Source organism: Apteryx mantelli, chromosome 10 (genome assembly GCF_036417845.1).
Source record: "Apteryx mantelli isolate bAptMan1 chromosome 10, bAptMan1.hap1, whole genome shotgun sequence".
NCBI classification, from domain to species: Eukaryota; Metazoa; Chordata; class Aves; order Apterygiformes; family Apterygidae; genus Apteryx; species Apteryx mantelli.
In genome coordinates this window covers 21,002,816-21,014,836 of record NC_089987.1, presented here as the reverse complement: position 1 = coordinate 21,014,836, position 12,021 = coordinate 21,002,816, and the positions used below count along the sequence as shown (strand labels likewise).

Below are 12,021 nucleotides of genomic sequence, written 5' to 3'. Positions count from 1 at the left end.
AGATGTTAGTGTGTTTATAGTCCATGAATTCTGAGTTTTGAAAAGATGCCAGTCTTCTGCATTGGACTGATGTCTCAGTTCTGCATAAAGTTTGTTCAGCAGTACTGTTGTCTCTCTTCCTTACCCGCGTTGTTCAGCATGGCAGTCTTGTCTGCAGAGTGCTTGAAACTGGTTAAAGGCTACTCGTGCAACAGTGAAAACTGTAATTAAAAAATCCTTAAACTAGAATTCATGACTGTCTTTACAGTCATTTTTTGCCATATTCATGATATCCAACTGTGCTGCCGTGTACTATGTGGAAGTTAGTGAATGAAGATTGTCTGATAGGATGAAGGCTTGTATTTATTTTCTGTGTAAGTTGTTGCTTTGATAACTGGATATCTCACACAAAAATATGTAGAAATTGTACTAGCAGTCGTATTTTAAGAAGAAAACCTCTTGTAAAATCAGAAAACTAAAACCAGGCCATGTGAGACATGTTATAAATGACTCCATAGTCATTTAGTAAAATCCCTCTCAAATATCTTTAGAAATAGGTGTATTTCTATGTAAGAAGCAGGGGAAAAAATATGTGTATTGCAGGTTTATTAAATGCAAATAGTTTCTGATATGCTATCCATTCAAAAAAGCAAACAATGTATTTATTGTGCAAAAACTAATATATTTATAATGTATATAATTTTTTTTACTGAGAAGCTGGTATTCCTTTTTGTTCACATGCCTTTACCTATAGTAAATGTATGAAAATTGATGTTATGTTAATTGACTGAGGCATCAGCTTCTGAGCTTTGCGGTTTAGTTTGTCTGTAACCAACCTTTCATTAATTATGAAAAAATGCAGTCTGCAGAACTCCAGCCCAGCTTTATAGTCTTAGTAATTTTTTATATGAAACTGTGTAGCTATTGGTTCTGAGTTCCAAGTTTGGTAGTTGCATTTGATTCTATTCTTGTGCGTTAAAATATTTTTTTGTACAGGCATGCATCGGTAATGAAATTGGAACACAGTAGTATTATTTCAGGAAGAGTTGTGAAGACAAAATGTGACTTAATACTGGTGACTATCCTGTGGCTATTGGACTGTATTTTAGCATCAGCTAATGCAATAGATGTTCAGTATATAATAACAACTAATAGAATTAATTTATTAGTAAATTGAAGAGAAACATCCAATTGTGAATAGTGCATGAAATTTATTTTTCAAGGGCTTTTTTCAGAAGCTGACCCAGCACATTTAATACTTTAATAGCACCTTTGTTTCTGTCCTGCGGCCACCCACAAAAAAACAAAATTAAAGTATACCTTATAAAAATAACAAAAGAAACTGATAAGGAAGCATTACTCATATTGATTTAAGGAGCTTTTAAAATGACTAGTCTGGTCTAGTTTAACAGTGATGTTTGCTTACACTCAATACACATTCCATGGTGTGATATGCCATCTACTGTTAAATCCCCCAAAAGCAGCAAAACACTGCAAAATGCTGATACTAGCTTTCTAAACAGGGTACTTGGATAGTTAATTTTCTGAAACGTTAGGTGTTTAGGGATATACTGTGTATTACAGTGGAGTGAAGAGGAAATATGTACTTCTATTTCTATTGACTGTTTATTTTAATATTTGCCATCTAATACTGCTCTATAATGCTTGTTGTTTGTGGATATATATCTATCCAAAAATGGTCTTCCCAACTACAACAATGCAGTTTGATGTTTATGCCTCAGGTAATGTTGATGCCTGCAGTTTCCTTTGTAAGAGTGCAAGCCTCGTGTCATATTGACAAAGAAGTTAAATTACAGGGAGAAACTGTTTTCTGTGGGTTTCTAAACTCATCTAGCTGAGGGGGGAAGAAACTAAATAACCCCAGAATTCTTTGTAAAGAATACTCATGGAATACATTTTGTAATGCAATGGAATACCCTGGCAATAAGCTCAATATGACAACATTGCCTTATTATGCCTCTATTATGCAAACAGAGGTGAGATTTCCTGCAGTCCAGTGGAATATTGTTCAAAAAGGGGGTTCTTCTGAGAGAAAAAAAAAGGGTTTCTATGTTTATGTTTTTTCAAAAATTGAAAAAATAAGGCTAATATTGCCATAGTGAGCAATTTTCTTTCCTTTATTTTTCCAAAACTCAGGAGAAAGTTGGGCAGATGTGTTGATTTTTCCCTGATTAAGCTAACAAAAATATAATTGGTTCTGTCCCCCAGCTCAGATTTAAGGTGAAGTTTAAAAAAAAAAAAGTCCTAAGTCCTGTTACAGTAACGGTTTTAAGCACATTTATTTGCCTTGCTGAATCAGAGCAATAAAGTGTCTTTTTCTTTAGACAGTATGCCCTGTATCCTTCAAAGGGTTCAGCAAATACCCATAATTTACAGATTTTTGTCACCAGTCCACATCATGGTTTTAACTAAAAAATTGTAACTTGATGTGCATCCATTTCAAATTACACATGAATTTGGGATCTAACTACAATGACAGCAGATTGAAGAGATTAGATGTTGATATACTCAAGAGAGATGGATTGAAATACACTCCCATGATGATGATCTGCGCTAGTCTTGAGATTCTCCCCAGTGTCCCCCAGGATACAAAGGCGATACAACAATATTAAATGTGCTGGGTTGACTTCATCAGAAAGCACTTGAAGAGTAAATTTCATACACTACTCACAGCTGGAAATTTCTCTTAAAGTTACTACTACTCGCCCTCTTAAAATCTTTCTTGCTTTGAACAGAAGAGCAGAACCTGCCTTCTAAAAAACAACACTTTTTTCTTATGGGCAGCCTCCACTGTGTAAGGTAATGTTAAACTAGAACCTTTAGGTTGAAAACTCCTTCTTGAAATTCATATGAGCGTCTGAAACAATATTGTTAAAATACATAACAGTTCTTTGAAAATTTTTAAATTTATTTTACACAAATGAAACAGACCCTTGATATTTTAAAAGCAATGTCTTGTTGCTCAGTAAGCCTGATCCTTAAAAAAAAGAAAAAAATAATAATTTAAGCTCTTTTCAAAAATTTTGAATTCATTGAATTCACATTCTCTATTTCAATAGGTAGATAGGTATGTCTGGCTATTGTTGGCATCTTGGAACATGCCTCAAAGCCAATTTGGTGTTCAAATGCTTTACTAAATTGATTTTTTCAGGATCTGGTACTTTTTCCCCTCCTCACACAATGACTGACTTAGGGGTAAGTCATTCTCTAATAAAAACAAGCTAGGAGAAATGAGGAGGCTCGCTATGTCCAAGTTCTTTGCATTTCTGATATTTATTTTCTATACCGTGTCAATTTTATAAATTAACCTAGTTTTATAACAGCTTCAGGCAAAGCAGTGTATAAGCAGTTTGGTTTGTGGTCTGGCACCCAACTCAGTCTGGAATAGGATCTATTTAAAGTACTTGTCAGACAAATATAACTTTCTCTTGAGTCTAGCTGAAAAAAAGAAATGGAAAAAGCAATTGCTTTTACAGTGAGTGAGAAATCTTATTATGATGGCAAACTTTATTCAAAAACACTGTATTTTAGATTTTGCAGTACTTGAAGTAATAGTGGATAAATGGAAAAGTTTAAATAGTATCTGTTACAAAATATACAATATACTCATCTATTCATTTTATTTGAAAGTGAATGTCAGTTAAAATAATAGAAAATTGCTGTTGTTGCTTTTTTCTTAATTAGTTGAATGCATTAAGTCTAAACAGTGATTTAGAAATCTCTTCTATTTGTAAATGTATAAACCAATTATAATACCACTGTTGTTGCATGTTATTTTTGTAAAAACCTGAGCTGAGTCTTCTGGGTTTCTATAAACTATGCTGGAATTTGTGGAACAAGCTATACCCATTAATAGACCTGTGTCCACAGCTGGATGTGAATTTGTGGTCATCATTATTATCATCCATAATTATAGGTTAAAGGCAGTCCTGACCAACCTCAGTGGAAGTCATAGGTTTCACCTCCTTGTAATAAAATAAGTATTACTCTTCATTTAAGAAAAAGATAGTGTTCTGCTTATACAGCACAACAGCTATGAGCTGAAAAGTAATCACTGTGTGGACTGTTCATAAGTAACAGAAAAGAGAATTTTGTGTTCATATAGATTGCAGAGACAATTTTCAAGAAGCTATTATTTGCTTCTTAGAGCAAAGCCAATAAGTGAATCATACTTGCTGCTGGCTCTCACTCTACCAGATTGCTGATATACGCTTGTTCACTGGTTTCAGGTTAAGTATTCCTATAAACATGCCACTCATACAGTTATTAAATATTTTTAAGTATGCACATGAATTTAGAGTTATCTAACATTTTGATTCATTGAAATTTAAAAATGTTACCTTACAGAATCAGTTTTTATGGGAATTAGGATTGAGTTACTCAATAATGAGAGAGTGAAAGAGCAAATTGTTCTGTTCTGCCTGCGGATCATTAGAAAATCTGTCTGCAGAATTCTGATTTCACAATATTTACTGGTAATGGTGGTGTAAGTATTGTGTGTAGCAGAAGGAGCTCAGCTTGAATGTTCAGATCCCAGATGGAAATTGAGCTGCTGGCAATTTAAAAATTCTATATTTGACTTACAAATTTCTGCAAATGTTGATACAGAGAAATAATCATGGAACAAGAACAAATCAGGAAACTGGGAAAGTAAAACTGAGCTGAGTATATTGCCTTCCAGTTCGACTGAAGTTTTCTTGACGCTGCCAGTATCTGACTAATGGTTTGAAATACCAAACAGAGTACAATATGGCTTCTAGACCTAAGGACAGGATGCTATTCATGCAAGCTACTGGTTTATAGAGTTCTCTACTACATATTAACATTAAGTCTTCAAAATAAAAACACATGTTAACAGGCATGAAATAATCATCTTTTCTGTCAAGGACTGTAAACATCTTTAAGAAATTGTGGTGGATGTCTAAAAAAGAGGAACTGGGGAAACTGATTTCTGGAATACTGCTGTGCTAGCATTGTCTTTTAACTATTCTTAACCTCCTGGGTGCCTGTGTACCTTTTAATTCCAAAGCTTCTGGGGATGTCAGCTTTTGAAACTCTCTACTAGGATGTAAGGGTTATATCGTAACATCACTCTACTCAAAATGTCATACCTGCTACTATAGGAAAAGAATACACTGAACTCGTTTGGCTATAGCTTGTTTACTGCATAAAGCAAACAGCAGTGGTGGTATCCAATTAGAAAGACGGTACAGAATGTTGAAGGTAGCTCTGTAACGTGGTGCTAGGAATGCTAAAGCCATGTCAACATGTAAATGCATGTCTAAGGTCTGTGATGACATGCAGGGCAAATTTTTACACTGGTTTTCACCTGAAATGCAGATTAAACTAACAGAACTAGCTTACGACTGATATACTTGTGTATTCCAAACTTGGATTAGTTTATCTTCTTCAAATATTTAGTTAAACTTTCTGTGTAGATGACCTCAAATTATTTCCATGTAATTTTACATGCCATCTGCTAGTACTGATAAAGTATTGATTCAGATAATTTGGTCTCCTGTGCAGTCTCCTCCCCTACTAAGGATCTGAAACTAAACCAGGGAGAGCAGAATTAACTCTTACTGGTGCATTCTGCTTGAAGATTCAGAGAGATCTCTTTACCCCTTCTCTTATGTTGCCTCCTGAGGAGTTGGCAGGAAGAAATCCATGTTCAGTTTTATTGAGTGAAAATAACACCACTCCAAGTATTGTTAATGGGACTATGCATGTATGTAGGCCTCTGTATTGGCAGGGAATGTGTATAGTGCTGTCTTTTGTCGGGTTGTGCACTATAAGAGAAGATAGACTGTAAAATGCACAAAACATGACTGAAAAATCCTGAAGAAATGTTACACAGTATAGTGAGAAAGAAAGAAAGGCATTCAATGGAAGAGTGTGCGAGCAATATGAATACATTTAGGGGAAAACAAAAAGAGAGGACCTGCTCATAAGATAGCAAATTACAAATGAAAAGTAAGGAATATAAATGTGAGGGAGAAGAGTTCTTGTACACCTGGGAAAGGCTGCACTTGAAAGAAGTAGTGCTTTGCAGAAGCCTTAAAAAAAGGAAAGTGTAATGCAGAATGATCAATGCAACCTAGTTAGAGGTCAGGGCGTATAAGACTTTAAGTCAGCCTTAAGCGTTGAAATGTTTTCCATCCACCTTGACATATACAAAAGCCATCCAAAAATGTGCTGCCTGTTATGTTTCACTGCTTAGTTATCTCCTGCTTTTGTTGAGAACCTGTGACCATAGCAACATGGCTGTTGCATTGGAAGCTAGATACATGAGTAGAGCAAATTAAAATTACACTGGAGTGTGTGCATATATTTTATTTGTCTGAATAAAAATGCTCATACGTTACATGGGTATTTGAATGGCATATTGTATGTGTCTTCTCAAACCCAGGACATTTGTTTGGGATCTTTTCTCATCCATAAACAAATATGTATTGTAACTTCACCAAGGAGTATGTTTAAATAATACTTCAGTCCCCGAGGCTAGAAGACATAAAACTGTAGATTAATTTTATAATTAGCTGTATATTTTGGAAAGTTTCAAAACATATTTTGAAGAGAATAATGTTCTATGCAAGTGGAGTATGATTTGCAACCTGAAATTCTGCCTGCTTTGAAGATTTCCACTTAGCTTTTATAGACATAAGTTAAATCTGAAAATCACCCTTTGTAAACACAGTTGTGTTTATTTCTAAATAATCTAATCAGGGCTCCCTCTATGGTAGGTATAGAGACCATTGTCATTTTACCTAGTTTTGAAAGTTAAATTGGGTACTTTAAAAGGTAGTTACAGTGGCTGGATTATGGAATTAGAATTCTAATGAGAGGGTCTGGTGTTGCTGAAAATGCAAAGTGTATTTAGCAGTTCCTGGTCCAAATACTAGAGAGCAAAACCAGCATATGAGAAAATGATAAAATACACAATATATTTAGATGTACAAGAGGGTAAAAATAAATAGACACCGGCTCTCTCCTTGATATTTTAGTGGGAAATGCAATGGTAGTATGCAGTAGTAAGAAATGTGATACGCATAGTGGCAGTTTTGAGGAACTGCAGCTGTAGTTCCACATCTTTTTCTACCTCTTTCCAAAAGCTAGCAAATGTTTGCATGCAAGTATAGCAGCTGCCCAGAAACAGCCTGTCTCTAATATTTCTCAGTCTTACTATACAGTCTACTATGCAAAACAGACAGCTGTTTTCCAACAGCTGCAGCAAAAAAGTGCTTTGGTTTCTCACAGGTGATTGTAGCAGAGCAATTACCAAATCTTTCATGTAGCTCTGCTTTTTTTGCCTTTTAGGTGATCGTACATAACAGTTTTGGATGCTTTAAATGTACCATATTTCATGCAGTTCTTCAAAATATGCTATATGTTTATGCATAGATATGTATACACATTTGTATGTGTATATATATACACATATATACATATATATAATTTGTAGGAGGACAGGGTGAAATTACAGAAACACAGTATATATGAATTTATGAAGGCATAAGACTTTCTGGGTCTAATCAAAGTGCTGAGTCTTAAGACTGATAGCAGTCATGCTAATCCAGATTCAGCTGGTTAAGTGGTTCCATGCTATAACTGTTAAATAAGTGGTAATTCCTGTTTCCCTTTTGCCCCCATCATCATCATCATTTAAGAAACTGCACTGTGCTAAAGAACACAAGGAAGGATAGAAGACAGTTGTTCCTTGCTTCAAGCTTCAGATGATGTGCTAACATTCTTTCGATATGTAAAAGACAACAGTGATAAGTTGTTTTTATATATCTACTGAAGAGAAGACAAGACTTCTGTGTACTTTTGCGGTAAATACAATACAAGTTGGGTATAAGGCACTTTTTTTTGGTAACTAAACATTATAACAGACTCCTAAGAGGACTGGAATCTCTCTTGGTAGAGACTTTTAAGAACAAATTACATAAGTAGCTGCTGCAGATAATTTAGGTGTATGTGGTCTACCTTCATTGGGGATATAGTAGATGATTATTTCCTGTCATTTTCCTTCCCTAGTTTTATTATTATTCTGACATGTTTCCTGAAATGCAGTTTTAGCACTGTCGAAACACCATGTTTTAATGCCAGCTACGCTAGTTGCAGTACTTAACAATGCTGATGCAATATTACTCTGTAGTTAGGTAATTTTCTTTGAAGATAGGGAAATAATAACTTTTTAATGAATTTCCATTTTCTAGAAAGAATGATTATTTGATCCAAGAGCATTATGTGTTGAGTTTTTCTTAACTGTATATACTCGTTCATTTTTTAGCAGTTGACCAAGGAAGAGAGAACATGAGATGGAATGTATCAGAAATGTGAAAAGAAAGGAAGAAAGGAAGAGGAACTGGCTGGCATGTTGTGAAACCTTCTCAAGGTAACTTATCAGCTTTTCTAAAAATTCTGAAAGCATCGACTGTGGTATGAGACTCCTATAAACAAGTCATTTCCAAGTGAAGGAGTATGATGAACTTAATTTTAGATTCACAAATCCAACAGATTTTCGGTTATTCATGGTTACAAGCCTTATTGCGCTTGGGTCACAAGTTGAAATAGTTGAGGAACTACTGTTCTAAATATTAGCTTAGATTTTTTTAAAAAAAGAGTCAGTTTAGATTAAAGAGATGGCTAGCTGGAATTCAACTCATGTCTAATGTCTTATTTAAAAGAAACAAGTTATGGCTAGTAGGCTTTATTGAAGAGTGGTCCAGGAAACAGTGAACGTGAGGAATTACTTTCATCTCACTACAATCTTTTTGATTTAATATTGCCCTGAGCAACCAATACTTAGGAGGCTCTGCAAGCCACCTGACATTAATAAACATTAGAGAATATTTTAAGTCACTCTAAGGTACATCATAAGCTTTATGATAATGATTGAAAGTCAGTTGTGCTCCTCATAATAAGCAAACTGTGGCTTACTAGGTTAACTGTTGTTCGCTGATGTGTTTCAGTTGTCTATGCGATATGTCTCAGTGTCTAAGTGTCTCCTAACACATGTGCACTAGTGGCTTAAGGTTCGTATTTTTTATCTGATTCATATAAAAATCTTTCAGCAAAAAAAATGCTACAGGAGATTTTATTTGAACCTACCAAGTAAGTTTGAACATATAAATAAGAAATGGATGTTTAACCATATTTGCAAGAAGGATCTTCATTTTAGAACACTTTAATTCAAAACAAATCACAGTGAATATTCCTGTTTGAGGAAGACAAATATGGATTACAACACCACATAATGTTTTGAATCTTTCTCAGTATTCACATAAAGTAGCCACATTATAGGATGAATTTAAAGACATCTGTAAGTACATGAAGTAATGTTATGTTCTTTTATTACTTCAGTTATTGGAAATAAATTACCTGGTCCTTTGAAAAATCTGCTTCTCCAGCAGTGATTATGCTAGAAATTCAGAATACACAAGTATACTTGAGTAGATTCTAGCAATTCTTCAAGAGGCAGCTGCATGTCTGAGGCAACATTCCCATAGAAATCACTGGATTTGCCCTGCAGTAAGAGTCCAGCCAACTTTCATGGAAAAATGTAAAATTAAAAAACATGACTAATGCAGTATTGAATATAACTTATAGTTACACCTGTGTTTTTCAAGCCTCAGTTTCTAGAGTCATTAACATTTTAATCTGTATATGTTCCTGAATGTAGCAACTACTAATTAAAAATATACCCAGGTTCTAGACCACAGTTTAACTGCAGTGGAGAACAGGAGCAGCTGTGGGTCCATGTGTCCAAGAATTCCTGGTAGTGTGCAGCATCAACTGAGAGATTTTTTCTATTGCTGTTTTTTCTTTTAACCAAATAATAGTGAAAATACAGATGGTAGCATAATATAATAACTGGTCCAAAGCTGCAAAACAGTATTTCTCATGCTAACTTTTTACATAACCATCAACAAATCACTTAATTCTGCACCCCTCACTCGCTCAATCTGTGTGTGTATGATAGCGCTACTTGAGCGTCTTAATGACCGCATGGTAAAACTGAACCCACTTTGCTACTGCTGAAATTAAGGGGGAGGGTTCTCTGTTGACTCCAGACAGAACAGAATGATATCCAGTGTTCGTGTACTATTATATAAGTGCTAAGTAGACTTCAAAATCTGATTAGTTTCATTTACAGCTTCCCAGATGAAAAACTTGTAAAACTTGTAGCCTAAGTCCTTTTCCATGTCTAGCTGTATTAAATAGCCTAGAACTGTGGCTTAGTAAAGAGCAAGTTGCACAGATTCAGATCAGAGGGGTTATCTTGAGATGTACCGTATAACAAGATTACCTTTCTAAAAGAAATTAGATGAAAATCCTATTGAATTCTGGAGATGCAGATTAAAGGGTTAGCAGATTGCTTCCACATGGGAGATGCCTGTATCAGCTCAGCCATACTCTGACAAGCAGATGTTGCTATGGCAATGGGGACTATTGAATGTTACCAGGCTGCTTCAGCTGTGTGACAAGTATGAAGACTAACATCTGCAGTATGCTTTTTCATTCTTCAAAGCATGCGTCTACTATACTTTCCCCTTTAAAAATTTGATAGTGAAGAACCGTGTTTTTCTTCTAATAATTTCATGAATTGTGAGTTCCTTTTGGCAAGCTTCAAACATGCCTACAGTGTGTTTATAAATAAAACTAATGAATCAAAATCAGTGTTTTACAGGATGCTGGTTTATTGATGCTCCTATTAAACACCAGAAGCCTAAATGCTATTTCATGAACAATTTTAATAGAATCTTTTGTATAACTCATGTTAAAAGGCAACAAAGTTGGCTTTGATAGTAATGATATATGGGGATTAAATAATCAAAACAATCATATGCAAGCTGTTTGTGTTAACTGTCTGTATGCATGGTTTCAACCTGCAGCAAATGAAAGGTAATTCAGTTTAGCTTAGTTCTCTTTCATCCTTCACATGTCTTGATAAAAAATTCTCTGCTAAATGACAGAATATGACTTCTGTAGTTGTAGCAAAAAAATGAAAATTCCTCTTATGTAAATTAGATATATACTTTAAGTTTTTTCACCAGTATCCTTGGACCTGTTTGGAAAGGCAGGAAGTTTTGGACATTAATCCTCAACAATATCAGTTCTCTGAATTTGATATAAAGGCTCTTTGATAGGATTCCTTCTTAATCGCTGTACTTGGAAGTCTACATTAAGAAAAAAAAAGATGGCTTTTGGCATCCAAATATAACAATCCCTCTTACATCCAATAATCTATTGCAAATAAGTTTGACTTCAGGGAACAATTTTGCTTCATAAATTTTTTGCTAAAGCAGTTTGCCTGATTCTGTGCAAACTTCTCAGTCAAAAATACATGCTCCATTGTTTAATCTGATTATCAGACAAAATGCTTGTTATTTTTCCCTCCTTTCCTTGATTTATTCTGTTTTAATTTTGTAATTTTTTTTTCCCAAACACTTTAAAATTATTTCACTGAATACAGATGAATCCCACCAAACTAATTTAACTGTCTGTTTTTCATTTTACCTTTCATCTGAAATATTAAGAGATTTCTTGTCTTTAATAAGAAAAGTGTGGCTACATTTGATTCCGCTCTGTTTGAAAGCAGAGAATTTTGCTTACAGAAGAGCTAAAGAAATTGATGGGCCTTTCCTGTTTTTGTTTTCTCTCCTGAGTTACATGGGGAGAGATCTACAGCTGTGGGATTGGTTGCGGAAGTGCTTACATAAAGTTATTAGACCTGTCACACACCTCTACCCCCATGGAATCGTTGCACAGTGAGTATCCACAAATAAACTACTGTGCATGTCCCATTGAGAGGATGTGCCTCAAAAGGCCCAGCAGTATCTAGGCAATTCTTCAGTCCTCAGAGTTCTATTTGTAAATCAATCATTATCAAAGTTTAACCTCACCATGTTTCATAAATCTTTACAAGTGGGTTGAAGATCAATTTTCCACATGTATTTTCAGGGATTGTTTTGTAAACTATCAAGTGCAAAGGCTGTAATGATATTAGTTGTCATG

General features: G+C 34.8%; 1 long non-coding RNA gene across 1 annotated transcript; it reads left to right on the top strand.

The window, feature by feature from the left end:
• The first annotated feature begins 7,783 nt into the window (after positions 1-7,783).
• LOC106483187 (uncharacterized) lies at positions 7,784-9,781 on the top strand. The gene is made up of 3 exons (XR_001292321.1): positions 7,784-7,832; positions 8,294-8,398; positions 9,712-9,781. It is a non-coding gene; the product is annotated as an uncharacterized lncRNA (long non-coding RNA).
• Positions 9,782-12,021: the final 2,240 nt, after the last annotated feature.